Source organism: Ammospiza nelsoni, chromosome 31 (assembly GCF_027579445.1).
Source record: "Ammospiza nelsoni isolate bAmmNel1 chromosome 31, bAmmNel1.pri, whole genome shotgun sequence".
Lineage (NCBI taxonomy): Eukaryota > Metazoa > Chordata > Aves > Passeriformes > Passerellidae > Ammospiza > Ammospiza nelsoni.
Window position 1 is genome coordinate 2,059,771 of NC_080663.1, and position 25,486 is coordinate 2,085,256.

The 25,486-nt window shown below is 49.1% G+C and overlaps 1 protein-coding gene and 1 pseudogene across 3 annotated transcripts in view; one reads left to right on the forward strand and one right to left on the reverse strand.

Annotated features, from left to right (window-relative positions):
- Positions 1-25,486, reverse strand: part of LOC132085617 (zinc finger protein 850-like) — a 316,878-nt pseudogene that overhangs the window by 283,341 nt on the left and 8,051 nt on the right.
- Positions 1-25,486, forward strand: part of LOC132085611 (class I histocompatibility antigen, F10 alpha chain-like) — a 777,359-nt gene that overhangs the window by 129,090 nt on the left and 622,783 nt on the right. The window lies entirely within an intron of this gene.

A 25,486-nucleotide genomic window follows, 5' to 3' on the forward strand; every position in this document is an offset into this window, starting at 1 on the left:
CTCAGCAGAGAACTCTAAGTCTGCAGGCAGTGGTAAAAACCTCAAAGCGTGGGGGAAAGTAGAAGAGGCCCTATGCAAGACGTTAGAAGAACAGGAGACGCAGGAAGCCACGCGTATACGTTTATTCGCTACATCAAAGCCAGGGTTTGGGGCCGCGACGCACATTGCCTCTGAGAGCGATCGGATTGAAGGCGGGAATATGCGGGGGTCGGGCACGTTCCACCCTTTCCCAAGCCCAAGCCCAGACCCCCCGGAGCCCCCAGGAGACCCCCCGGAACCCTCAGGGGACCCCCCGACCTTCCCGCGGAGCCCACCGGGTCCTAGTCCCCCGCGGAACCGTCCCAAAAAAACGCGGTTTCTCTATCCGTCTCTTCCCCGCCGGCCGCCGGTCCGGCGCAAGAAGTAGAGCAGCGCGGGCGATGCTTCTGGCAGGGACTCGCAGAGGAGGCGCGGAACGCGGCCGGATTGTCAGACCCCGCCATGTGCATTTAAAAATGGCGCCGAACCACATGGCGAGGGCGGAAGGGAGGAGGCGGGGGGCGGAAACGGAGTCAGCCTGCTTAACAACGCATGCGCGGGCGAGCGGGGAGACGGGGCGGCCCCCGCAGTAGATTGCAAAATCAATCAGAGCGCTCTATTCAAATTAGGTCCTTATAGGGCAAGGACCTCCCCCGGCAGGAGGCAGGGGGACCCCAGGGGGAGGGAGTGACACCACCCCCAAAGGGAGGAGCCGGGTCGAAGCCGAACAAAACGGCTCGGAGCGCCAGAAGTGTACCGGCAGTCAGCTTCCAGCTCAGAGTCAAGTAACAGCTGCTCAGACAGCTCGGAAGAGCTGACCGAGTCCGGCTGGGACTCGGAAACCGAGAGAGCAGAATTAATGCGGTTTCAAGCGAAACCGAATAAAGCTTTAAATAATATCGGGAAACAGTCGCAACACAAACTCACTGATTGGGGAAAAATAAAAGCAGCCTGTGGGGACCGGGCACCGGCAGCCTCCATGCACGCTTTCCCGGGGGGGGAGTTGCCGGAGCGCGGGGGAACCAACAAAGGGCATATACCCCAGTTAACCCAAAAGAAGCCAAAGCGATTTCAGAAATAGGGATCAACTCAGCTGTAGTACCCACTCTCGAGGATGACCTTTCTAGCAATAACGATCTGCTCACTTTTGACATTACGCAAATAAGCTGCATGCTTTTTGATGGGGTGGGGCGGATTGTATCTAAGCAGAAATGGCAGGACAACCGCATTAGCCCAGGCTTCCGGGGAAGGGCAGCAACTCAGCGAGCTGTCCCCAGCCAGCACAGCTTTCCCTGGCAGCACCCTCACTCCAAGCATCCCAGCCCCAGGGAAACGGGACGTCCTTTCCATGCTCGGATGTCGGATTACAAATTTATCCTGAGGGCCACTGCCGTACACCCTCCGCTGCCAATCAAATTGACTTGGAAATTATCAGACCCTGTATGGGTTGAGCAGTGGCCCCTGACAGAGCCTCGAGCGGCAGCCTTGCTGGAACTGGTCGACTGCGAACTGCAAAAGGGTCACATAGAACCCTCCACCAGCCCATGGAACACCCCTGTATTCGTGATCCCCAAAAGGTCCGGACAAGGCTATCGTCTCGTCCATGACCTGAGAGAGGTGAACAAGACGATCAAACCCCTGGGTCCAGTCCAGACACTGCTACCCGCGAACTCAGCCATCCCCGCAGGGCAGCAATGCGCAGTACAGGATATTAAGGATTGTTTCTTTTCAATACCCCTGCACCCTGAGGACAGAGAACGATTCGCCTTTTCCGTGGCGTTTTGGAACGGCGAGCGGCCTAACCTTTGCTTCCAATGGAGAGTGCTTCCACAAGGCCTGGTCGACAGCCCGACCTTATGCCAAATCACCGTGGACAAAGCACTGATGCCAGTCCGACACTCCAACCCCACCGCAACCATCATCCAGTACATGGACAACATCCTGGTCGCAGCACCATCGACAAGCCAAGTGGATCACCTGGTGACCACAATCACAGAAACCCTTCAGTCCAACAACTTCGAGATCGCGAGCGCAAAGATCAAGAGAGGACCCTGCGTGACCTTCCTGGGAGTAGGAATTACAAACTCCTACGAGACACCCCCCGAGATGAAGGTCAACCGAGACGTCAAGACGCTCCACGACGTGCAACGCCTGGTGGGATTGCTGCAGTGGCTTTGCAACATCGTCCTGATTCCTCCCGAGGTCATGGACCCTCTGTACGACCTCCTGAAAGGAAAGCATCCCTGGGAACCCAAGGAGCTGACGCCGCAAGCAACGAGCTCCCTCGACTTCATCAAAAACCAGATGTCCACTGGCATACTTGCCAGGTGGAACCCAGCCATGCCACTGGACCTGTACGTCCACTTTACACCGAAGGGGAGAGTGGGAGCACTGGCCCAAGGACTCGCTGAAAAGGCCCGACCGATCCAATGGGTGGTCCTCGGAAGACCCGCTCATGCATTTTCCCCAGGAATCGAATGCATCGCCAGCCTCATCATGAAAGGCAGGAGACTCGCCTTGAAACACCTAGGGACAGAGCCGACAAGCATCCACCTTCCGTTTCGCAAGCAGCCGACCGCAGAGTCAGCCACAATATCGGAGTATCTGGCCCTTGCTCTCTCCGGCTTCGGAGGAGAAATCTCCTACTCCTCCAGACCACCCTGGACTAAGCTGCTGACCATAGTCAACATGGACATGCCGCCAAAGGTCAAGGACAGACCGCAGCCAGGACCAACGGTCTTCACAGACGCTTCCTCCACGACTTCAACCGCAGCAGCAGTGTGGCAGGCAGGAGAGCAATGGCACTGCATCAAAGCATGTGACCCCACACTGTCAGTGCAACAGCTGGAGGCAGCAGCAGTGGTTTTGGCATGCGGACTCTTCCAAGACGAACACCTCAACATCGTAACGGACTCTATATTCGTGGCAAGGCTTTGCCTAGCCATGGCAGGACCAGGAGTATCAACATCTGCAGCAGCCCTAATGCTGGAAGAAGCACTCTCCTTGCGACAGGGCACCGTGTCAGCCATCCACATCAACAGCCATGACCCAGTCAAAGGTTACTTCCAGATCGGCAACGACAAAGCGGACGCCGCAGCAAAAGGCGTATGGACGTTGCAGGAAGCTCGTCAACTGCACGAGTCGCTCCACATCTGAGCCAAAGCACTGGCAAAGAGATGTGAAATCTCGACAGCGGACGCAAAACATGTGGTAGCCACCTGCCCTCATTGCCAGAAGTCACCCCTTTGGACCTGTGGGGTCAACCCGAGAGGTCTCAAGCCCTCAGAAATCTGGCAGTCAGACTTCACCTTAAGTCAACTGATGAAACCCTGAGCATGGCTTGCAGTGACAGCGGACACTTATAGCGGAACGATCATAGCCACACAGCACCCCAAAACTAACTCCAAAGCCACAATTCAGCACTGGCTGACAGCCATGGCTTGGCTTGGCATCCCCAAGCAGATCAAAACGGACAACGGCTCCAATTTTACCTCCAAACAAGTACAGGAATTCGCCTCGAAATGGGGCATCACGTTAGTGCAAGGCATCCCATACAACAGTACTGGCCAGGCCATAGTTGAGAGAGCAAACCAGACCCTGAAAAACAAGCTAGAAGTGTTGGCAAAAGCAGAGGGCTTTGCCAATGCCATTCCCCCAGGAGATAAGGCACGTATGCTGGCAACCGCTTTGCTGGCACTGAATCAATTCCCTAGGGGAGATGAAACAAACAGTCCCGTCCAAAAACACTGGGCCACTCGAGCGCTAGAAGAGGGCCCACAGGTGGTAATCAGAAACGAGCTAGGCGAGTGGGAACGGGGTTGGAGGCTGATGCTCACGGGGCGAGGGTACGCAGCTGTCCAAAAGGACGGCAAAATCAGGTGGTGTCCACTTAAGTCGATTAATCCCGACCTTCATAGCGAGCAGAATGAGACTGACGAGAATTGCGAGTCTTTGTTTACAGGACCTGCTCGTGGGACGTGCTCGTGACGCGTACATCCCGGTTCCAGACGAAAGTGACAGACCACCAAGCCGTCAGGCAGAACCCGAGAGACCCGCACGGGGACACCCAAGCACCAAGGGCGTTTCTGTGTGATTTTGCTGTTGGGGCTTGTTGCCAGAGGACAAGCCAGCCCAGACCACTACCCCCATCGGCCCTTCAGGTGGGTCATGTGACACCTTAGTAGCGACAAAGCACTCAGAGAAATCACCACACCAAACACCCCATCCTTCGTGCTCCGCATCACAGACCTGTTTCCAGGACAGGCAAGGGTAAACCCCTATTCCCCACACGTCACACACTCGTACCTATCCTACTGATGCCCAGCTTCAAACCCTGGGAAAAGCTACTGCAATCACCCAGGGTGGGGATATTGTGGGCACTGGGGCTGCGAAACCATAGTTACAGATGCCAGACCATCGGGGCCTGGGTGGGATCCACAAGAGCCAGACAAATTCTTACAGTTCACCTGGGCACCCAGCGGCTGCAAAACACCCTTCTTCTCTCACGGAAACTTCCATCGAAACCAACATAAAATCCCTAGATTTCGGGCATGCACTGATTACAACATGATGGTCTTGCAGCCAGATCACCCTTGCTGGAACACAGGCAAATCGTGGACAGTGGTCCTTCAAGGGTCAAAAGAGAGGGTGAACGTGCAAATTATCAGGCTCCAGCCGTCGGCACCCCGAGTGGTCGGACCCAACAAAGCGATTAAAAGTGTGCCGAAAGGGAGAAACATAACCTACCCCAAAACCTTACCCACAGGGGTCAGCAATGTCCTGACCGGTCAAGCGGAAGCCTTTCAGATGAGCCGCTTAACCGAGTCAGACTCAGTCAGACCCAATCCTTTGTATGTTAGAAGCTACCTTTGTATCCCTGAACGAATCCAACCCTAACCTAACCGAATCCTGCTGGCTTTGTTACGATGTCAAACCCCCCTTTTACGAAGGAGTCACTCTAAACATTCCCTTCAGTTATTCCTCAGCCGACGCCCCTCACCAGTGCAAATGGGACACCCATCGCAAAGGAATCACCCTGAGTCAAGTCACAGGCCGAGGCAGATGCTTTGGCAATGCCACCCTAGATAGGCGGAAAGGCAACGTCTGCACCAAAATTGTCAAGCCTAATAGGAAAAACAGTAAGTGGGCAGTCCCATCCGCATCTAGGATGTGGGTTTGCCAGAGATCCGGAGTGAGTCCCTGTGTGTTCCTTCCCAAGTTCAATGACTCTAACGACTTTTGTGTCCAAGTTCTGATTGTTCCTAGGGTCCTGTACCACTCAGACAAAGAAATGTACCATCTTCTTGAGGGACCCAGCCGGATCCACAAAAGAGAAATAATGACAGGTATAACTATCGCAATGCTGCTCGGCCTGGGAGCAGCCGGAACGGCCACGGGTGTCTCAGCCTAGCGACCCAGCACCAAGGACTGTCCCAGCTGCAACAGACCATTGATGAGGACCTGCAAAGGATCGAGAAATCCATCTCCTTTCTAGAGAAGTCAGTCTCCTCACTCTCAGAAGAGGTCCATTGGCAATGCTGTTTTTAACAGTCACCTTCGGACCATGCCTGCTGAACAAGCTGGTCTCATTCGTTCAGAGCCGCCTGGAACGGACCAACATCCAGTTCTTAGGCCGACGACAGTTGCTGTGAATTCAACCAAGGAACACTGCCAGTCGCAAGATTTTCCGAACTTGTCTGGCAAAAGCTTACTCAGGTTTTCCCAAAACCCCTTACCCTTGTCAAGTTACAACCTTATACCTCATTTTAGTACGAATGTATATGACTACCTCATTCATTTGTGAAAACGGGGGGGAAATGGGGGAGTCAGGGAAAGGCGCTGCGGAAGAAGTCGCGATGTTATGGAAAGACAGGACCCTCTGTTCCCCGTAGACAAGACCCTCTGTTACTCATAGATAAGAAATTAACATAGGAATGTAGCCTCCCTTAACCGAATACCAGTAACCTTCCATTCCTTACCCAGTACTTTTCCATTCCCTACTAACCACAGATAAGAAGGACAAACCCCCTTTTGACGTAGAGACCCCTTAGACTATAAGACCCCATGAGAAGAAGTAATAAACGCCTTTTGACCGTCCACCACATTGGTGTCTGCGTGTGTCACTGGCCCGAATGGCCCTGGAGGGTGGGCCGTCGTGCTGTACCTCAGAACCAGGTCGCCTGCCTTGATCCAGAAGGCAACACGGTTCTTTGGAGAAAAACTCAGATTTTTAGGGAAAAATTTCCGATTTTTAAAGGAGAAGCATTCCCGGATTTTTCGACCCCACATGACCCCAAATAACGTAAATAACACCCAAATACTCAAAATAAACCCCAAAGAACCCCCCAAAAATCCCAAATACCTGAAAATGCCCCAAATAACCCCAAACAAATCCAAATAACCCCAACAAAACAAACAAAGAAAACGAAATTAAAGCCCCAAACCCCCAAATGATTTCAAGTACGCCGAAAAAAATCCCATATACACCAACATAACTCCCAAGAACCCCAAATAATTCCAAATAAGCCCAAATAAACCAAAACAAACCCAAATACTTACAAATAAACACAAATAACACCAAATAAACAAAAATAAACCAAGGAAAACCCAAGAAAAACCCCAAGGAGTCCATAAAAAACCCCAACAAACACTAAATAAACCCAAATAAACCCCAAGAAACCCCAGTTCCTCCCGTCCCCACCCCAAAACAGATCCCGACCAATCAGAACGTGCAGCACTAATGATGATCCACTTGCTGGGCACAAACTCAGAGCCCTGGCCACGCTCAGCGATTTTCAGCCAATCAGCGCCCGGCCCGACTCTGACTCATCACTTGCCAGCCACAGACCAAGGCCTCTCACTGTGGTAAATACTCAGAGACCGCGCGGGGTAATTTCCAGCCAATCAGAGCGTGTCTCGCTGATGACTCATCAGTTGCCAGGAGCGGAATTTGGTGGGGGGGTGGGAAGGTGACCCTGGGGATGGGCTGGGGACCCCAAATTAATCCAAAATGGGGTCAGGACCCCAAAACGGAACAGGAGGGGCCTGGAGAACCCAAAACCAAACACAGAGGAGGGGACTGGGGGAACGATCAGAAAGGAGTGAGCGGGGAAAAGAGAGTTGGGACCCCAAAATTGAACTGGGAGGGGAATGGGACCCCCAAATTGAGGTCCGAGGGGAATGGGATCCCCAAATAAGGTTTGGAGGGGTATGGGATCCCAAAACTGAGCTGGGACGGGAATGAGACACCCCAAATTTACCTCAGACGGGGAGATGGGTCCCCCAAACCGGATGAAGCCAATTTCGTTCCTGGAATATGTAAAGTAGTTTATGAATATGCAAAAAGTCGATAAATAGGCAACAGGCTGATGTAAGGGGAGAGAGAACCTTCGAGCAAAGGTTGTTATGGCCACCAAGACCCCCCAGTTATTTTCGGGGACACCCCTTAATTAATCTGGTTTTAATTACATCAGCCTGTTGCATATTCATAGTCCCTCATACATATCCATAAACTAATCTACATATTTCCGGAACTATTTTACATGGCCCAGCCTTGGGGGTGTCTCCTCATTTCCGGAGCCTCCACTGAAATGGAAAATGAAAACCCCCTCTCTTTGATGATGATGATGATAATGATGATGATTATGATTACTATTATATTATTAATTTTGAAATTAAGGGGTTCTCATGCAAAGACGCGGGAGCAGAAATAACAGTTCTTTATTACGAAAAACTAAAAATACAAATGCAGTAGTACAAACAAAAAAAACCAGTGACACAGTCAGAATCCTCTAGGAATCCAGTGAAAAAGGTTGATCCTCTGGGAATCCAGTGGGCAAATATTTATCCTCAGGGAATCCAGCGTGAAAAGGTGGACAATCTGGGAATCCAGTGGAATAAAGGTTGATCCTTTGGGAATCGAGCGGGAAAAGCTTGATCCTCTAGAAATCCAGTGGAGAATGAGGGTGATCCTTCGGAATCCAGTGGGAAAAGGGCTGATCCTTTGGGAATCCATTTCTTATGCCCCAATGACAGGGCAAAGGCAGAGCCGTGGAGTTTTTATATGGTATCCCAAGGGTGGAATTGGGGTTGGATCAGGGGAGGAGTTCTTAGCAATACAAGAAGGGTGGGATCAAATTCCTGCCTCTTAGCAGCAGCAGCACTCCACACAGAAAGTGTCGCAAAAACCTAAATTCCCTCTAAAACAACTGAGAAATTATGCAACATCAGATATATTCGATCAATTTCCTTCATTTAATCCAGTTTTGGGTGTTTTTAAAGGATGAAGGTGAAGCAGAGGAAAATTAAGGCCAAACCAAAAAGGCGAAGCAGCCAGGTGTGCTCCCAACATGGATCACAGGGAATGTGAGTGACCAGGGCTGTGCCCAAAGTGCCTCCTCCAGTGGGGGACGGAGCTGGAGCAGCGCACGAAGCTCTGCCCACACTCAGGGCACTCGCAGGGCTTCCCTTAGTGGTGCCTCCGCTGGTGTTGGGTCAAGCCAGAGCTCCTGGAGAAGCTCTTCCCACACTGGGGACACTTGTAGGGCCTCTCCCCAGTGTGGATGCGCCGGTGGGTGATGAGGGCGGAGTTGTGCTTGAATCCCTTCCTGCAGTCGGGGCAGTGGAAGGGCCTCTCCTCCCTGTGAATCCGATAGTGCCGGAGGAGATGGGAGCTGGTCGGAAACCTCTTCCTGCATTTATCACACTCGTAGGGCCTCTCCCCTGTGTGGATGCGCTGGTGGGTGATGAGGTGGGAGTTTTGCCTGAATCCCTTCCCGCAGTCGAGGCATTGGAAGGGCCTCTCCTCCCTGTGAATCCGATAGTGCTGGACGAGATTGGAGCTGGTCTGAAAGCCCTTCCCACACTTGGAACACTCGTAGGGCCTCTCCCCAGTGTGGGTCCTCTGGTGCTGGATCAGGCTGGAGCTCTGGCTGAAGCACATCTCACACTCAGAGCACTTGTACGGCCTTTCTCCAGTGTGGATCCTCTGGTGCTTCATCAGGTGGGAGCTCTCTCTGAAGCTCTTCCCACACTCCCCACACTCGTAGGGCTTCTCCCCAGTGTGGATCCTCTGGTGCTGGATCAGGTGGGAGCTCTGGCTGAAACTCTTCCCACACTCCCCACACTCATAGGGCCGTTCCCCAGTGTGGATACTCTGGTGCCTTATCAGTTCGGAGTTCCACCTGAAGCTCTTCCCACACTCCACGCACGTGTGGGGCTTCTCCCCATCATGGAGCTGCTCATGGAGCACAACCTCCGAGCTCTGGCTCCATCTCTGGCCGCCTTCCCGGCCCAGGCTGGCTCTTTCCCCCTCAGATCCCCGCCAGCTGTGTTTGCAGCCCCTCCTCGTGCGGCATCTCCGGGGCTTTTCCTCCCCGTTGGCTTCCTGCGCCGTGGAGCCGCTCAAAACGGCCTCTTCCACCAGGTTCTGCCGCGGGCATTTGTCTTCCCTGCTCTCCATGCTCAGCTCCTGCTCTGGGGGAGGAAGGACAAGGACAGGATGGGATTTGCCTCCGTGCCACAGGCAAGGGCAAGGAGATCCCCCCAGGCCTGAGCTGCAGCCGGGGCCGTGCTGGGCTGGGAGATGGAGCAGCACAGAGGGGAAAGGGCCACTGACTTCCTCCTCACCTGCCTCAGTGTCCCGGGGCATCTTCCTCTTCCTCGCAGCCTCCCTGGGGTTGGCAATGGGAAATCCTGGTTTGGGGAAAACAAGGCATGAGAGCGTTTGCAGGACTGTCGGGGGGTAGGACGGTCGGGACAGACGGAGACGAGAGAGTTCTGCAGCCAGGGCGTGGAAGTTGCGGTTTATTGCAAAGGGCCTGGGTGCAGGGCCCTGCTGGGAGCTGCCAGGCACAGCTCGGAGCAGGCCCGAGAGAAGAGAGGGGTAGAGAGGTGAGAGGGTAAGAGAGTAAGAGGAGAAGAGCGTAAGAGAGTAAGGGTCCTGTTACAATACAACCAATTTTCTTCTGTGTTAAATATTCTATTTATCACTAACCAATCTAGTACAAGATACAAATCCTATAGCATTTACATACAGCCTGTAAAAATCATTACATCACCATTCTGTGTTATATTTTAAACCCTAAAAACTCCTCTTTGGACTCCCTCTGCCAAGCTGTAGGGTCTGCTGTGACCCTTGGATCTGTCTGGGAGCAGAGAGAATTGTTTCATCAAAAGGGGATTACCTTCAGTTGGGCCACACCATTGTTTTCCAGTTCTTCACTAACGGAGGTATCTCAGAGCTTGCTTTCATTTCAATCTTCCTTATAATTTTATGTTCACAAAATCTTTTGCCAGACAATCATATTTATAAGGCTTTCCTCTTTCATCTTCCCCAACACACATTGAGTTTGAAGGTCGCTCTGCCAAGTCCATCTCTACAAGTCACTGGCCATCAGGGCTCCAGAAAAACCTCCCAAACACCAAGATTCAGCCCTGAAAAAGCTTCTCAGGAGTTCCCCATCCCTGGTCCCTCCCCTCTGGTGTTCGGGGGTTTCCCCCTGTCCCAGCTGTTGGGGGTCACGCTTGGATTGGGGGTCCCCGTTGTGCCCGGTGCCTGCCCTGCCCAGGCTGCTGGCAGTCCCAGCAATGCCAAAAGCTCCCCCCGCTTCACTCTCCCCATTTCGGGATGCCGGGGCTTTTTGGGTTCCCGGGCTCCCTTCTCCCCTCATTCTCTGCTCTGGGCTGTGAATGAGACGAGGGCTGGTTGTCCCAGACCTACCAAGTGAGTGCTGGAGTCTCCCACGCTGCGTTTCCAACTTTCCTCGAGGGAAGCAGCCAGTAAAGAGACACAGCGAGTGATAAGAGGAGTGAGAGAATCCCCCGGGGTAACTGGGACTGGGTCTCAGAGAGGGGCTGGACCCCTCGGAGGAAGAGAGCAGAGGAGTTCCCGAGCCAAATCCACTAGGAAATGGGACAAAAGGGGCTCTTAAAATTTCTGTTGGTTTGAGGGATAAGAGAGCCCAAGAGCATCCAGAATTAAAACCTGCTGGGTTGAGGAATTAACATTCCAAGAGCATCCACGGTTGGGCAAAATTCTGCCGGATTGAGGATATGCTCAAGAGCATCTGGGGTTGGACAGCACAGCTGGGTTGAGGGATATCCAAGAGCATGGGGACTGACCAGAAACACCTAAACTTGTAATAGGTGATGTGAAAGTGTAGTATATGGTAGAGATAATTCATGCTATTAATGTATAAAATATTGTAAAATCCAATTATGTCTTTTGACCACCCTGGCAGGGAACAGCGTCTTATTCATATACATCTAGTTCCTGGACTTGGTCGAGATAAACATCGTGGTTTTTAATGAAAGAATAGAAGATTCCAGGGCGATAATCGCTGGCTTCCCCGGGTCACCAGGTCCAGCCAAGAGTGATTATCGCCTCGTCCATTATACAGTTACCAAGATAAACTACAGCCCCACCCTGATGCATGTGAATGCTGACTTCCCCAGGGTCTACTGACAACATCAGACACCTGGACTGAGTCTTTGTCCAGCTCTGCATAGGTAAAAACACGGTTTTGCATGGGAAGGGACACAAAGAACATTCGGTCATCTCTGGTTCGAGCAGAATAAACTGTAAAAGAACTCACTGCGTCAGGCAGCATTTGTGAACAGGGGGAGACTCTGACATTCGGAGCTCAGATCCGTGTTCACCCAGCACCGAACCCGGGCTCGACGCTGACCCTTGGCTGTGGTGGTTTTGACGACCGAACTTCAGTCTCACAGACAAATTAATAAATCTTTGCTAAATTTTCCTATAAGTTTGGCTCTCGATTTGATAATTAATAACAGAAGGTACCTTATTGTTGTCTTGTTGTGTGTGAGAGTGAGTCACACACAAAATCAGCCTCAGCTTCCCAGGTGGGTGGGAAGGCGGGCTGTGCAAACAGGAGTGTGTGACCCACAAATGAGCCATTGTTCTCCTGGGCGTGTGGGGGCTGTGGCATAAGGTACAGGTGACCTCAAAGAGGCCATTGTCCCCAGGGCGTGTGAGGGGGCCGCGGCTAAAGAGTGTGAGTGACACACAAATCAGCCTCACAGGTGAACGGCACCGGAGGCAGCAGAGTCAGGGCCCTCCCAGGAGGCCCGGAGATACTGAGACCCAGAGGCCACCCCAAGGTGAGGGGGGCCACAGGGACCCGCGATTCTCTGTCAACAGGGATCCCCTCTGTGTCCTGAGGGTGGGAAAGAATGTGTGGGAGAGAATGGGAAATAAAAGTGAGTGAATGTAGACAAATGAAAGTAAAGGTAATGCAGATTGTTTATTTTCAGCTTCACTATATTTCCTTTGAGGGAGGTGTATTGTATTAAAAGTATTGTGAGAAAAAGATTTTTTATTTTTGTGTGTGTAGTTGAAAGAAAAGTGGTATTTAGGTTGTTAGTGAAAGTGAAAAACAGAGGAAGAAGATGAATAGATAAGAACTTGAAAAATGAGACAGAAAACCAGTAAGGTGGATACAGGGAAAAAAAAGAAAATAAAATAGTTCTTTGGGAGTTATGTTAACTAACAGAGATACACCTCCTTGCAAAAGGAGAAAATACAGGGTATGTAGTAGTCGATGGGAAAAACATGCAAACAATGGAAAAAGGGAAATTACCCTTAAACTAGTAAGCTCAACCTTGTGAATTATATACTTTAAAAAGAGCACTAGAATATTTAACACAAAATAAAGGAACGGTATATTCTGATTCAAGGGATGCCTTTAGAGTAGTACATACCTTGAAAAAATTTGGAAAGGAAGAAGATTACTTAATTCAAGAAGAAAAGGACTAGTACATGAGGAACTTATTTTAGAGGCATTACAATCAACTAAAAGAGATAGCTATAGTACATATTAGGGAACTCCAAAAGGGAACGACCCCAGAAAGAAGAGGAAATAATTTGGCAGATCATGAAGCTAAGGATGCAGCAGAAAATGGAGCTGAAAGAGTTATGTTAATATTAACTCCAAACGAGGAAAAATTGGAAATTCCAAAGTTTAGGGAAGCCGAGAAAAAAGAATTAAACAAGACAGGAAGTGAACAAGATAAATCAGGGAAATGGAAACTTCTTGATGGAAGACAATTACTTAATAAAATGTGCTTCTAGGAAAATATTAGAAGACATGCATCAGAAAACACACTGGGGTGTTCAAGCTTTCTGTGATCATTTTTTAAGGAACTATGGGTGCACCGGGATTTTTGGATTTAGGATGTATCCTTAATTTGCCAAAGGATAAATAAAAAGCTGATGAGAAAAACAACATTAAAAGTCCCTGAGTTAGCTCGTTGGCCATTTAAACTATCCATGCAGAAGTTTAGATTTGTTAGGTTGTGGGTTTATTTGTAAAAAAAAACCCATTGAATCTAGAAGAAAGAGAATATGCCATATGTTAGACAGGAGATTTTAGGAGAATAAAAATCTTTGAAGTATCAGAAACCCTCGAGACAAAACAAGAAAAGAAAAGGAGAAATGAAAGGGAGGGGAACAAGAGAAAAACTCAGAAAGAGAGTCTGCAGGTCCTGCAGTCCTGTGCAGGTCTTGCCCCCTCCGTTCGCGGCCCAGGCGCCTGTCCCGGGTCCCGGCTCGCTGCCCGCCTCAGCTCCGCCTGCCCCGGTTTCCATCCCAGGTGCGGCCTCACTGCCCAGGGCAGCTCCACCTGCCCCGGCGCTGTCGCTCAATTTGTGTGCCCTGCTCCCACTGCCTGGCCCGCGGCCGCTCTGCCGCCCATGCTGGGGAAGATGGGGGTTGCTCTGTCCTGCCGCCTGCTCCGAGGTCACCGTGCCCACCGCACCCAGGGGGGGTCCCAGCCATCCCATCCCCGGCTGCCGTGCCCGTGCCACCTGCGCTGGGCACCGCCGCTGCTGCCGGGCTCTCCCACCTGCCTTTGCTCTGCCGGCAGCTGCCGGATCAGCCGCCATCAGCCATGTGGGGGCTACCCACGCTCCGCCTCAGGCTCCACGGGAAGATCCCCCTCTGGCGATTCCGGCACCAGACCCTGCCCACACTCCCACCGAGCCTCGGCGGGATATCCTCCCCTGACCCCGTCCTGCTCTGAGTTGCGTCCCCTTGGTAACCACAGCTCCGGCTGTTCAGGGAAACTCTCTCTCTACAGGAAGCACCTTATTGAAACACTAGGAGCTCAGTTAAAAGGCAGCCTTCTTCAAATTCTTTCTCTAAACAGAGGAGAAAGGCTAGAGAAGGTAAAAAAGTGAAAGATTTAGATGAAGGGATTGCTCTATTCCCGTTCAGAGAGGTTCCCATGGGAGGGATGCGCTGCCCCGCCCCACGGGAGCCACCAGCGCCCCTGCCGGCCGTGCCCGGAACTGCACCCAAGGGCAAAGCGCAGCAGCCCAAAGGCCGGGACTGGGTCCGGGCTCTGTTTGCTGTCAGTGCCGCAGCTGTTGGTGTTTGTTTGCTTTATTATACACACTAGTAAAGAACGGGTATTCCTATTCCCATATCTTTGCCTGAGAGCCCCTTGATTTCACCATTCTAAAAATCAGGAGGGACGGGGTTTGCATTCTCCATTCCAAGAGAGGCTTTTTCTGCCTTCCCAAGCAGACACCTCTCTTGTAAAGCAAGATGACTCAAACTGCTGTAGGCAAAGAGATGACAAAGGAAAAGTGGGGGGAAAAAACCCAACAGAAAGAAAAAAGCATCTTTTGTATTGGTCCAAACGTGAAAAAGATGGGAATGGGACACGGTTTTGTGGCTCCCTGGCAGAAAATGGGTTAAAGGAATGCTGTTTCTCCTCTGATGTGCTACTGCAACTCTCATCTTTTTACCAGGCTCCACACCTTGATAGTGCAGCTCATTCAGCAGCTGAGTGAGGGGTCTGGGACTTGTAGATAAGGGCAAAACCACCAGCTTCAATAACTGTTCCTAACACACACTGCTGCTCAGACAAAGTCCCGCTTAATTTCTGAAGTTCCAAAAGAAAAAAGACTTAACAGACCCATGAATATCGGCTGTTATGCAAAAGTGGGGATGCACATTAACGAGGACATGCAGTTGGCGGATCGGGAGGTCTGAACCTTCCAAGCACCTCAGCCAGTGGGCAAAGGGAGAGGGAGATAAGGCCGGGAAAATGAGGATAAAAAGGAGGCTGCGAACTACAACAATGGCAGAGAGCGCACGGCAAATGCCCCACGGCCTCTCCCTCTGCCCAGCAATAAAGTCACTTTTACAGGACTCCTCTGTCTCCTCTGCGCACAGAAACCTCCGGCCACGGGAATTTCCCCGCACAGCCCCGGGCACGGGGCAGCCCCCTCTGTCCCAGCCACAGCAACCGGGCCGAGCCAGCGCTGCTCCGGCTGCGGCTCCTGCCGAGGCAGCGGCCGCAAGGAGACCGCGGGCAGCCGCTCCCGCAGCGCCCTCACGCCAGCGGCAACACGCGCCGGACACGGCACAACGAACCCGCCCGAGCCCCCTGCCGCCCCCGAGGCCCGCAGCCAGCCCCGAGCACCCGCACAACCCAGCGCGGCTCCCACCTGCGCTGCGGCCGCCTCCGAGCTCCGCCGCCGCCTCACCGCGCTCCGGCCGCTGCCGCCGCTCACGGCACCGCACACACGCTCCGACAATGCCGCCGCTGCCCAGCCACGGCCGCCCTCAGCCCGCCACCGGGGCCCGGCTCCGCCCCGCTCCCACCAATCAGTGCGCCACAACCACGACTGACGGCACCATTGCCCAATCCCAGCCAGGGGCGCGCTCTGCACACGGCACAGCCCCGCCCCGCGCTCTCAGGGCCCCCCGGGCTGCGTGAGGGCAGAGCCGGAGCTGAGGAACAGCCCTGGAACGGGCCCGGGCCCGAGGGGGATTGAGCTGAAAACACAAACAAACTTCTCCGCACCTCCCGCCACGGCTTTCCCGGCTCTGCGGCTCCGGTGGCTGCGGCTGAGCGGGAAGCCCTGGAGCCTCACTTCTCCTACCCCTAATTAGGAGCATCATTGCATCGCTTTGATTTCCCCCAAAAAAAAACCACCCCAAACCCTGTGGATGTGTGGGGGAGGGGAGAGATTTCTGACAGAAAACTCCAAAAACTCAGAGCAGGATAATGAGAAATAAGTGAAGACCCTTAAATCCAGCTTTCCCTACGCCTCCCTCCTTCCAGCTGCACCTCCTACCCCGGCAGTGCCGCAGACAGGGAATGGGGCCGGGCTCAGTTCATGCCCCGGGGCTTCTCCCTGTGCTCAGGGACAGGAGTCGTTCCCCTGCTGCACCCTGGGCTCTCTCCCACCGGAGACTTGTCCAGGAACTTCTCCAAGCTGAGTCCATCCCACGGGGCACAGCCCCCTCCAAGTGCTGCAGCGTGGGTCACTGTGCCCCGGGGTCAGTCCTGCCAGGACAGTCTGCACCAGTGCTGGGCACGGAGGTTCAGAGACATGACACCATGACCAACATGATCCAGTGAAGGCAAATTTATTATCCCTAAAAATACTATATTTATAATACATTTCTACTGTCCATACATCTCTAGCTAATACATGATTGATTAATCCTAACTCTTCACAGTGTAAAATAGAATGTTGATTGAATCACTTAATTTTTCACGCATATTGCTGTGGTCGTCTGGCCCACTCCCGACTCACTTTTTTCTGACTTTCCCAAACTTGCTGACAAACTTGTTGCGTCCTGATGACTCTTCTTCCTGTATTTTTTTCAAGGGTATACCAACCCTGTTTCTGAATATGTCCATTATTCATTGTTTGTGAATGTGTCCACAGTCCATTATTATAAGCAGGCTGGATTGTGCTTTGGCTGAATATGTCAAGAACTCCTCAATCTGCAAAAAACTCTCAACAGTTCCCCAGTTGTTTTTTTTTTTTGGTTTTTTTTTTTTTTTTTTTTTTTGCACAAGCCAGACTGATTTACAAGCACGGTCAATTATTTTCGGCACACAGCATAGTAAGCAAGGCGCTATAAGCAGAATTGAGAAAGGAATACAAAGTATCATAATGCCAAAGCCTAAGTCATTGAGCCAGCCTGTTATTTCGCAGGATTTTACCCATTCATCAAAAGAGTTCTCAACAACTGTAAGCTTTTTCATATTCTCCTTAAGCAATGACAGTTGCTTGTGAATAGATTCAGTGCTCAGAGAGATTCAAGCAACACATCCCTTCAAAATCTTCACACCCATGTCCTTGTGCTAGCAACAAAAAATCTATAGCAGCCCTATCCTGTAACACAGTGTGGCATATGCTACCTACATCAGTGGTAGGCTCATTCAGTACTTCACATGTAATGTTAATTTGTTTTCCTGTCCAACAAGCCATTCGTTTTAATTGTGTAAGGGCCTTTGATGAAGGTACTCCTGGTGAAAGAAGTGATGCCAATTTAACTGAAGGCTATTCCACAATTCTACATTATCCTTACAGTCTGAGCCTAATAGATGCACACTACGTTTTGGACATTGGAATTTGTGCCTGATGTCAAGCATCTGTTGAGTGCTAGGGGCAAACAGTGTCAATTTCCCAAAATAGCACAGTCCTCCTAATGCTTTCTGAGGAATTGCAGGCCAAGCTCTATCTCCACAAATGAGAAAAATTCCATGAGGTAACATTCTTGCTGATTTTTGTTTTAGGGACACAGACCATGTCCAATTTGCACAGTATGCCGTGGTATTGTAATACCACGAAGAAATAGGAGATTTCCAAGTGCTATTATTTCTGGGTTTTTCTTACTTCTCCCTAATCAGTTCTTTACCCTTGTAGTACTCAAAGAATAAACAATAACTTCCTGGCACTGATCCCAAAATATCCAATTCCTGTGGTTCCTTACTTGTAGTATTTAAACCTTGAGTGATTGTAAATGCCTGAGCTCCTAAAGGATTTCTAGGGACTTTTTGTTTTTCACACCAAATTTCTGTGATCATCCCATTTTGATTAGTACACCAATTTGACCAGGCCTTACTTAAGTTGCCATAAATTTCAGCTCTGGTCCAATTTCCAAATTCTTCCACTGAGTCTAAGGGAATTCCAATTAAACAGGTGCAAAATGGATCCGAAGGTGTAGCTGGTGATAAGCAGAAAGGTTCTTGCCCTGTTCTGTTAGCCCATGTAACCCACGTGTTAGCTCGCTGCTCTATATTGTATACTCCCTGCGTTTCCCTAATCACTGCACTGAGCAACATTGTCAATATTTGCCAGACTGCTGCCATTGCTGCCGTTGTTGTCCATCACGCCTGCGCTTTGCCCAAATTGCTTTAGCCCGTTCCCTCTCAGAATCTCTAAAGTGATGTATTTGTGGTATTGCTATTCCTACTCCACATTCAGTAGCTAATATCTTGCTTTCTAGTACAATTTGGTTTACTATAGCAATTAAAGCAAGGTTAAACTGCACCCATAGTAACGATCTTCGCTCATATACTTCTATCAAAGATACATCCTGGAGAAAACTCTGATATCCTCCTGAGTTATGCCCTAAAAATTTAGTGAATGCCATTCTTGGGGTAATAGTGTTAAGTGTGTAAGAGCAGTTATTGCATATTAGGTTAATAGGCCTAAATTTTTGCTTTTTCCCCTCAAACCACTGCTAAATTATGTTCTTGACGAACTTGTCGCCAAGTTTTCAAGCTACACTTTATACAATGAACCTTAAGCCATGGCTTACATGCACAACCATGCAGATAACAAGCATTTTCTATCTGATTTACAACTTGTGATGAAAGTGAAGGTAAAAGAAGTCTGTGTATATCTAACCCGTGTGTATTAAGCCTATGTTGAGTTGCTAGTACTCCCTCAGCATACTCCAGCAAACTTGGTAGATATTCCCACCGTTATTCAGCTGTCAGGTGTTGAAAAATCAGATTCAGGGCTGTCTGGAATCGGTGCTTTTGCCGATTCTCCGCCTCTGGGCACTGTTGCAGTGTGTTGTAATGTCCTGTTTTAAACTTCCGGGTCCCTTTCCCAGGTGTGCCAATACTTCTCTTCCCCTTCCCTCTCGCCCCCTTGCTGAGTGAGTTCTGTCAATCAGTTTTAACATTCCAGCAGAGCCATCGTGTGGTTGGTCAGGTTCAAAAGATGCCCCTATGCCCAGAGGTCATTGGCCTGTCTGGGTGTCATCCTCCCCCGAGACCCTGCCCCTCCCACCTGGTTGGTGGCTCACCTGTCCCAGAGCTTAAAAGCCAAATCAAGCCATGTGGTCGGGATTCTGTTGGAGCTGTTACTACGATTCAGACCTCTGTGACCATGGAATAAAGCTCTGGATATAATCCTCCGGCAGAATCCGTCTCCTTTCTCCTCACCACAGCCTGAAGCCATTCCTCCTGAGGTAAACAAAGCTCCTAACAAGCCTGGACTTGTTCACTGCCCAGCTGCAATCTCCAGCAAGCTAAAGGTATCTCTGAGGTGATACACCACAGCTGCTGCCTTTGGCCCAGCAGCAAGGGTCAGACTGGCCCAGGCACAATCTACCTGGTAATATTGGGATTCATATTCCAATAGGGCACAACATGGGTTGGTGACGATGGTTTCAGATAGGGCTTCATCCACTTGGCTGGAATCCAACAAATGCCTTTATCTGTAAGTAAGCATATATAACTTCTTCCTATTAATTTTACTGTAGCTGGTCCTTCCCACACCCCTGTTTCTGGACTTTTGAACATAGCCTGAATGCCATCAGGCAATTCTTCCCTTGGATTATGTGTGAGGGCATGATGCACAAGAATAGGTGGATCTTCCCTAGCTCCTGTTGTTCTAAGGTAATTAAGCACAAAAATGGCATTAGCTTTTTTTTCCTCGGGATAACCCTGTAGTTCCCCCCTTTTGTTTTTGCAGCATGCCCTTGAGCATCTGATGGGCATGCTCAATAATTGCATGACCATTGTGAGGATTGTGAGGAATACCAGTGTCATGTCAAATACCCCATAAATTACAGAAATATTTGAATCTTAAGGAACAGTAAGCAGGACCGTTGCCAGTCCTAATTGCTAAGGGGATACCTAATATGGCAAAGCAATTGTACAAATGTTTCTCTACATGACGTGCTGTCTCACCTGTTAAGGGAGTAACCCACATAACACAAAAATAGATATCAATGCAATCATGTACAAACATTTTCTGACTAAATTCTGCTACAGGAGTTACATCCATTTGCTACAATTGCAAGGGTTGAGTACCCCTAGGGTTAACACCAGCGAATAAACCAATGCCATGTCATTGACAATCAGGACAGGATCACACAATACCCGAAGCCTCAGTAAGGGGAATACCAAATTATTTAATTAACGTTTTTGCAGATTGATGAAGAAATGCATGGGAAGTTTTAGCTTGCTTAATTTATCAGAGTTTGGCATTGGCCAGACAGTGGCTACCAACTGATCAGCTCGAGCATTACCTTCAGACAGACCAGGGAGAGCTTGATGACTACAAACATAAATAATAAAGTATTCCTGCCATCGTTGTTTTAGGTTTTTAAGCAATCAGCTTAAAAGGGAATACAAATGCTCATTACTCACCTTATTAAGTACTGCTCTTTCTAGGCATTGGACACAGCCAACTACATAAAGTGAACCAGAACCAATGTTAATGGCCTCATTGTTCCAATTTTCAAAAGCCCAAATCACAGCTTTCAATTCTATTGTCTGCAACATATCTTTTACCTCTCCAAAAATGACATGCTTTTTCCACACTTTGTCTTGCTGCCAAGTGCAGACAGCCCTTTTTGACCTTTTATCTGCATCTGTAAATGCTGTCTGCCCAGACACCAACAGTCAGATCTCCAGGGTCTGTCCTCCAGATGCTGATGCTCCAATAAAGATGATAACACCCGGTGCCGTGGATAAATATCGTGAACTTTACCACCATATCCAGCCAAAGCTATCTGTAAAGAAACAGAATGCCTAATCCCCCATTCAAGATACCAGTTAGCCAATGGTACTACAATTGCATATGGTTTGTGTCCCCAGATTTCCAATATTCTCCCTCTGCCCTTCATAATCAAATGAGCAAAGAGTTCCAGTTGAGTGGTAATAGTTCTAGATTGTTTTACAGGTAAAAATACCCATTCCAAAATAACTTAAGGATTAGCTTGTGTTTTAACCCATTGACAAATCAAGGCGAAAGGATGCTTGGCATAATTGTCACTCTCTTTGCTCTGATTGATGATCACCAACTGAACTGGATCATCCTCGATCAGAGGATGTGCATGCCATGTAGCAACCTTTGTGGCAATGTGATCCTAAAAAGGCTGTCTAACAATGGTAGCTTTTAACTGGCTTAACAGATCCCTACCAAGGAAACCTAGTAAAGTGCCAGGAGTTTGCATGACATAAGGCCTTGTAGACACATTCAGTCCATCTGGGAAAGTAAAAGTAATTACTTCCCTGCTCATCTGAGTTTCCTGAGTCCCTCCAATACCTGCAATGCCTAAAGCAAGATCAACCAATGCCCAGTTTTTTGGCCATATTGTGTTTGAAATGATGGTTACATCTGCTCCAGTGTCAATTATGAGTTTCTCAGTAATAGAATCACCACTAGGATGTGTCAAGGTTACCTGTTTGTCTGGTTTACCTCTTGTGATGTCCATGGCCCAATATACTTCTGGTTTACCTGTGGAACCAAAGCTTCCTGTTCCCCATTTCTTGTAGTCTGTACAGGGGACACAAGACTTAAAAGGAACAAGCTGAGCAATTCATGAACCTTTTGGAATAGATACAGGAGGGAAAAATGTTCTAATCATAATTTTAACAACCCCTTGATAGTCTGCATCAATAACCCCAGGAATTACATCCAATCCCTTTTTACTGGCAGATGATCTCCCTAACAGACAAGTACTCAGCCCATCGCCCAAGAGTCCTTTTACATTGGTATCTATCAGGTGCACAGCAGAGTCCATGATGGTCACGTCTACTGCGGTTTCCACGTCCACCCTGGTGCTTCCAGAGTTGATGATGTGAGTGAGCAAAGCCCTCCTCCTCCTCCATGGGAGGCTGAGCTATCCAGGCAGCTCTCCGTACTTGTTTTGTGATGCCTGGAGAGAAGGCACTCCGAGACCCATTTCCCTGGAACCAACATTCTTTAGTATTGTGGTTATCTTTTTTGCAGATAGAACAAAATTTTTTCACAGTTGTAGAGCAACACTGACTCCCAACATGTCCGATTTTACCACATCCAAAGCACTTAATGTTCTTTCCTTCGGCTTTCTTTTGCAGTTTAGAAAGCAATGGTTTTACCACATCCTCTACTGCAGCAGCTACATGGGCTGCTTTTTGTGTCTCTGTAGTTCTAGCCATAAGTTCCAGCTTTTCTGTAACATCAGCTCCCTTCCTTAATGTTCCCAAAATCTGCTGAGTTTTATCATTAGCAGTGTCAAAAGCAAACATATTAAACAATTTTACTTTTGTGTCTGTATCCAAATCAGGATGATCATAGATAGCTTCATGCAATCTGTTTACAAATATAACAAAGCCCTCATTCCCTCCTTGGCGAATCTGTGTCAAAGACTTAATGCATAACCCATCTGGAAGTGCAAGGATAGCATTATGTGCTGGTTGTTGGCTCATCTGCAAGACTTGATCAATGCTCCCAGCCTGGGCAGTGGCAGCAGCCCAGGGCCCTTTGCCAAGGAACTGTTGTGCTGTTAAACCACACAGAGGATCACCCTGCACTCTAGGTCTTGCTGCTTCCTGAGCACACTTTTCCTCACGGCTTTTATGGAATGTCACCTGCTGACGGGGTGGCATTATAAGTCTTATCAGGGTATACACATCAGCCGGAATTAATGTGTTAGATGTAAAAATATACTGCAGAAGTGACTGTGCAAGCTGGGATTTTAAACCAAATTGTGAAATTACAGCTCTTAACCTTTCTAAAATCTTCCAATAGAAACGTTCCCAAACTCTACCTGCAGCATTAGTCACTACAGGAAAAGCCTATACATCATTTGAGAGAAAAGTCCCTTCTACAATAGCTTCTGTAATAACTCCCTTCCATTTTGTTTCTGAGCTGCTTCTATTTCAGGGTCACATTCCTATTCTAATTCCACATTTTTTACAGCATGAGAAGGAGAATTTCTTTTAACCGTCTCGAATGCTGGCTCAGAGACAAACTGGGAGGGTGGTAACCACTTTCCTTGTTGTCTGTCTGAACCTACTATCATTGGCAAGTCCATTTTCTCAAAAGAATAGTCTCTTTTGGGGACAACTGAATCCTTTTGTTGAATTACTAATTTTTGCAAATTGTCCACTAAAGATTTTAAATCCTCTTCAATAGAAGTATTATTCATAATAACATCTCCTTCCTTATCCTTTTCACATACAGCATGTTTAGTTTCTAAGTTACTGTTACCAACAGTTTCTTCACTCCGAGTACAACTGTTCTTTGTTCTGCAGGCTTATCCCCCTGAAGAGGTTTTTTCACTCTGAGTACAACTGACCTTTGTCTGACAGCCCAACCCCCCCGAAGAGGCAGCAGCTTCCTCTTTCTCGGTCTGAGCTGGAGGAGCAGTCGGTGCAATGCTCGATTCTGAGCTGAGGGGTTGTGGGCTGCATGAGGGAATATCTAAGGTGGTAGAAAACAGTTGCTGAACTGAATTTGCCGGAAATGCCTGAGGCTGTTCTGACACAGAGGCAAGGGCTGCAGCAGCTTTCCTCTCTGCCTTTGAGCTTGCAACACCTCTATGATAATTTTCTACAAAGTAGAATATTTAGACGCCTCTTTTGCCTCACTCCTGCCAGATGCAATACAGTCCCACAGCTTCTCATGTTGAAATCTCAAAAGCAACCTGTGCTCCTGCTATGAGATTATGGTCCCAAGCCCATTGCAATAGTCCCTCCAAATTGGAAGCATCATACTTTTTTTCTCTCTTAGAGAGGATATGTTGGAGAAGTTTCTGAACACCTTCCCTTTCATGTTCAGACCCCATCTCCTCCCCGGCTGCTCACCTTCATCAGGGTGAGATTCAAGCCATCTACGATTGGAGCTCCAGTAACCTTTCCCTCTCCCTGGGGCAGTGAGGATACTTTACACCGGCTGCTCCGCTCCTCGAGGGTTGGCTCTGATCCCTGCACAGCAGCCAAATTGCCAACCTCGAATCCCTTTAGTGCTACGACATTGGGCCTGCCCGCGTTCTCCACCAGAAATACAGGGTGTGGAGGTTCAGGGACAACACACCATGACCAATATGATCCAGTGAGCCAAAATTATTATCCTTAAAAAGACTATATTTATAATAAATCTCTACTGTCCACGCATCTCTAGCTAATACATGATTGGTTAATCCTAGCTGTTCACACATCTAAATTAGAATGCTGATGGGATCACCAAATTTTTTACGCGTCTTGCTGTGCTCGTCTCGCCCACCCATGGCTCACTTTTTTCTGACTTTCCCAAACTTGCTGACAAACTTGCTGAGTCCTGAAGATTCTTCTTCTTGTATCGCTTTCAAGGATATACCGCCCCCGTTTGTGAATATGTCCATTATTCATTGTTTGTGAACACGTCCATTGTCCATTATTACAAGCAGGCTGGATTGTGCATCGGCTGAACATGGCCATTGTCTAACAAAAACTCCTCAATCTGCAAAAAACTCTCAACAGTCGTGGTCACCAGAAGTCTTCTGTCCCAAGCCAATAAACAGGATCCTCGTTCCCACGTGGAGAAGAGCGCTTCTCGTCTTTTATCTCCGTCTCTGCAATTCCGTGTGGGCTAGAGTCCAGAGCTAGCCAGATTTGGACTCATATAAAGCACAGAGACCAAGGGATTACTGCATCCCCCCATGTCCCCATTCCCACCCATGACCGTATGTCCCCATGCTGCTCTCCATGATTGTGTCCTACCATAACCACATGCATATCTTAATTTAATGTCTTTGCTTTTACTCCAATATCAGATATTTTAAAGGGATGAAGAGAAACTAAAATAAAATCAAGGCCAAAAGAAAAGGAATTCTGTGTCCATGCTGGCAGAGAACCTATGTGGCTTGGTGGGAGGGAAGAACATTTTTTGGTGAAGTTCCCACCCCACTGTCTCAAAAATCTTGGTTTTTTCCCCACTTTTTCATCATTTGGCTGCCAAAGACACCTTTGGGCAATAGGAAATCAAAATCGTGGCACCCCTGAAATTGGAAAAGATCTCCAAGACCATTCAGTATTCCTTGATGCCACCAGAAGATAGGATTGAATGCAAAAGATTTTACGGGTTTGAAAGTCAACAAATCCGCTCTCCTCAAGGAATTCCCATTGTTGGTCTGCATCCCAATGGATGTTCCTGCCCCTGTATACATCCACATGCCCACAGGGAGCCAGGAAGATGTGGAGCCACCCAGCCAGGTGTCTTCCCAACACAGATCAGCAGGACCATGGATCACCAGGTCTCTGCCAGATGAGGGTCACTGGGGATCATCCAACACAGATTCTCCCATGGGGGAAGGAGTTGGAGGAGTGCATGAAGCTCTTCCTGAACTCGGGGTATTCACAGGGCTTCCCTCAGTGGTGCCTCCGTTGGTGTTTGGTCAAGATTGAGCTCTGTGAGAAGCTCTTCCCAA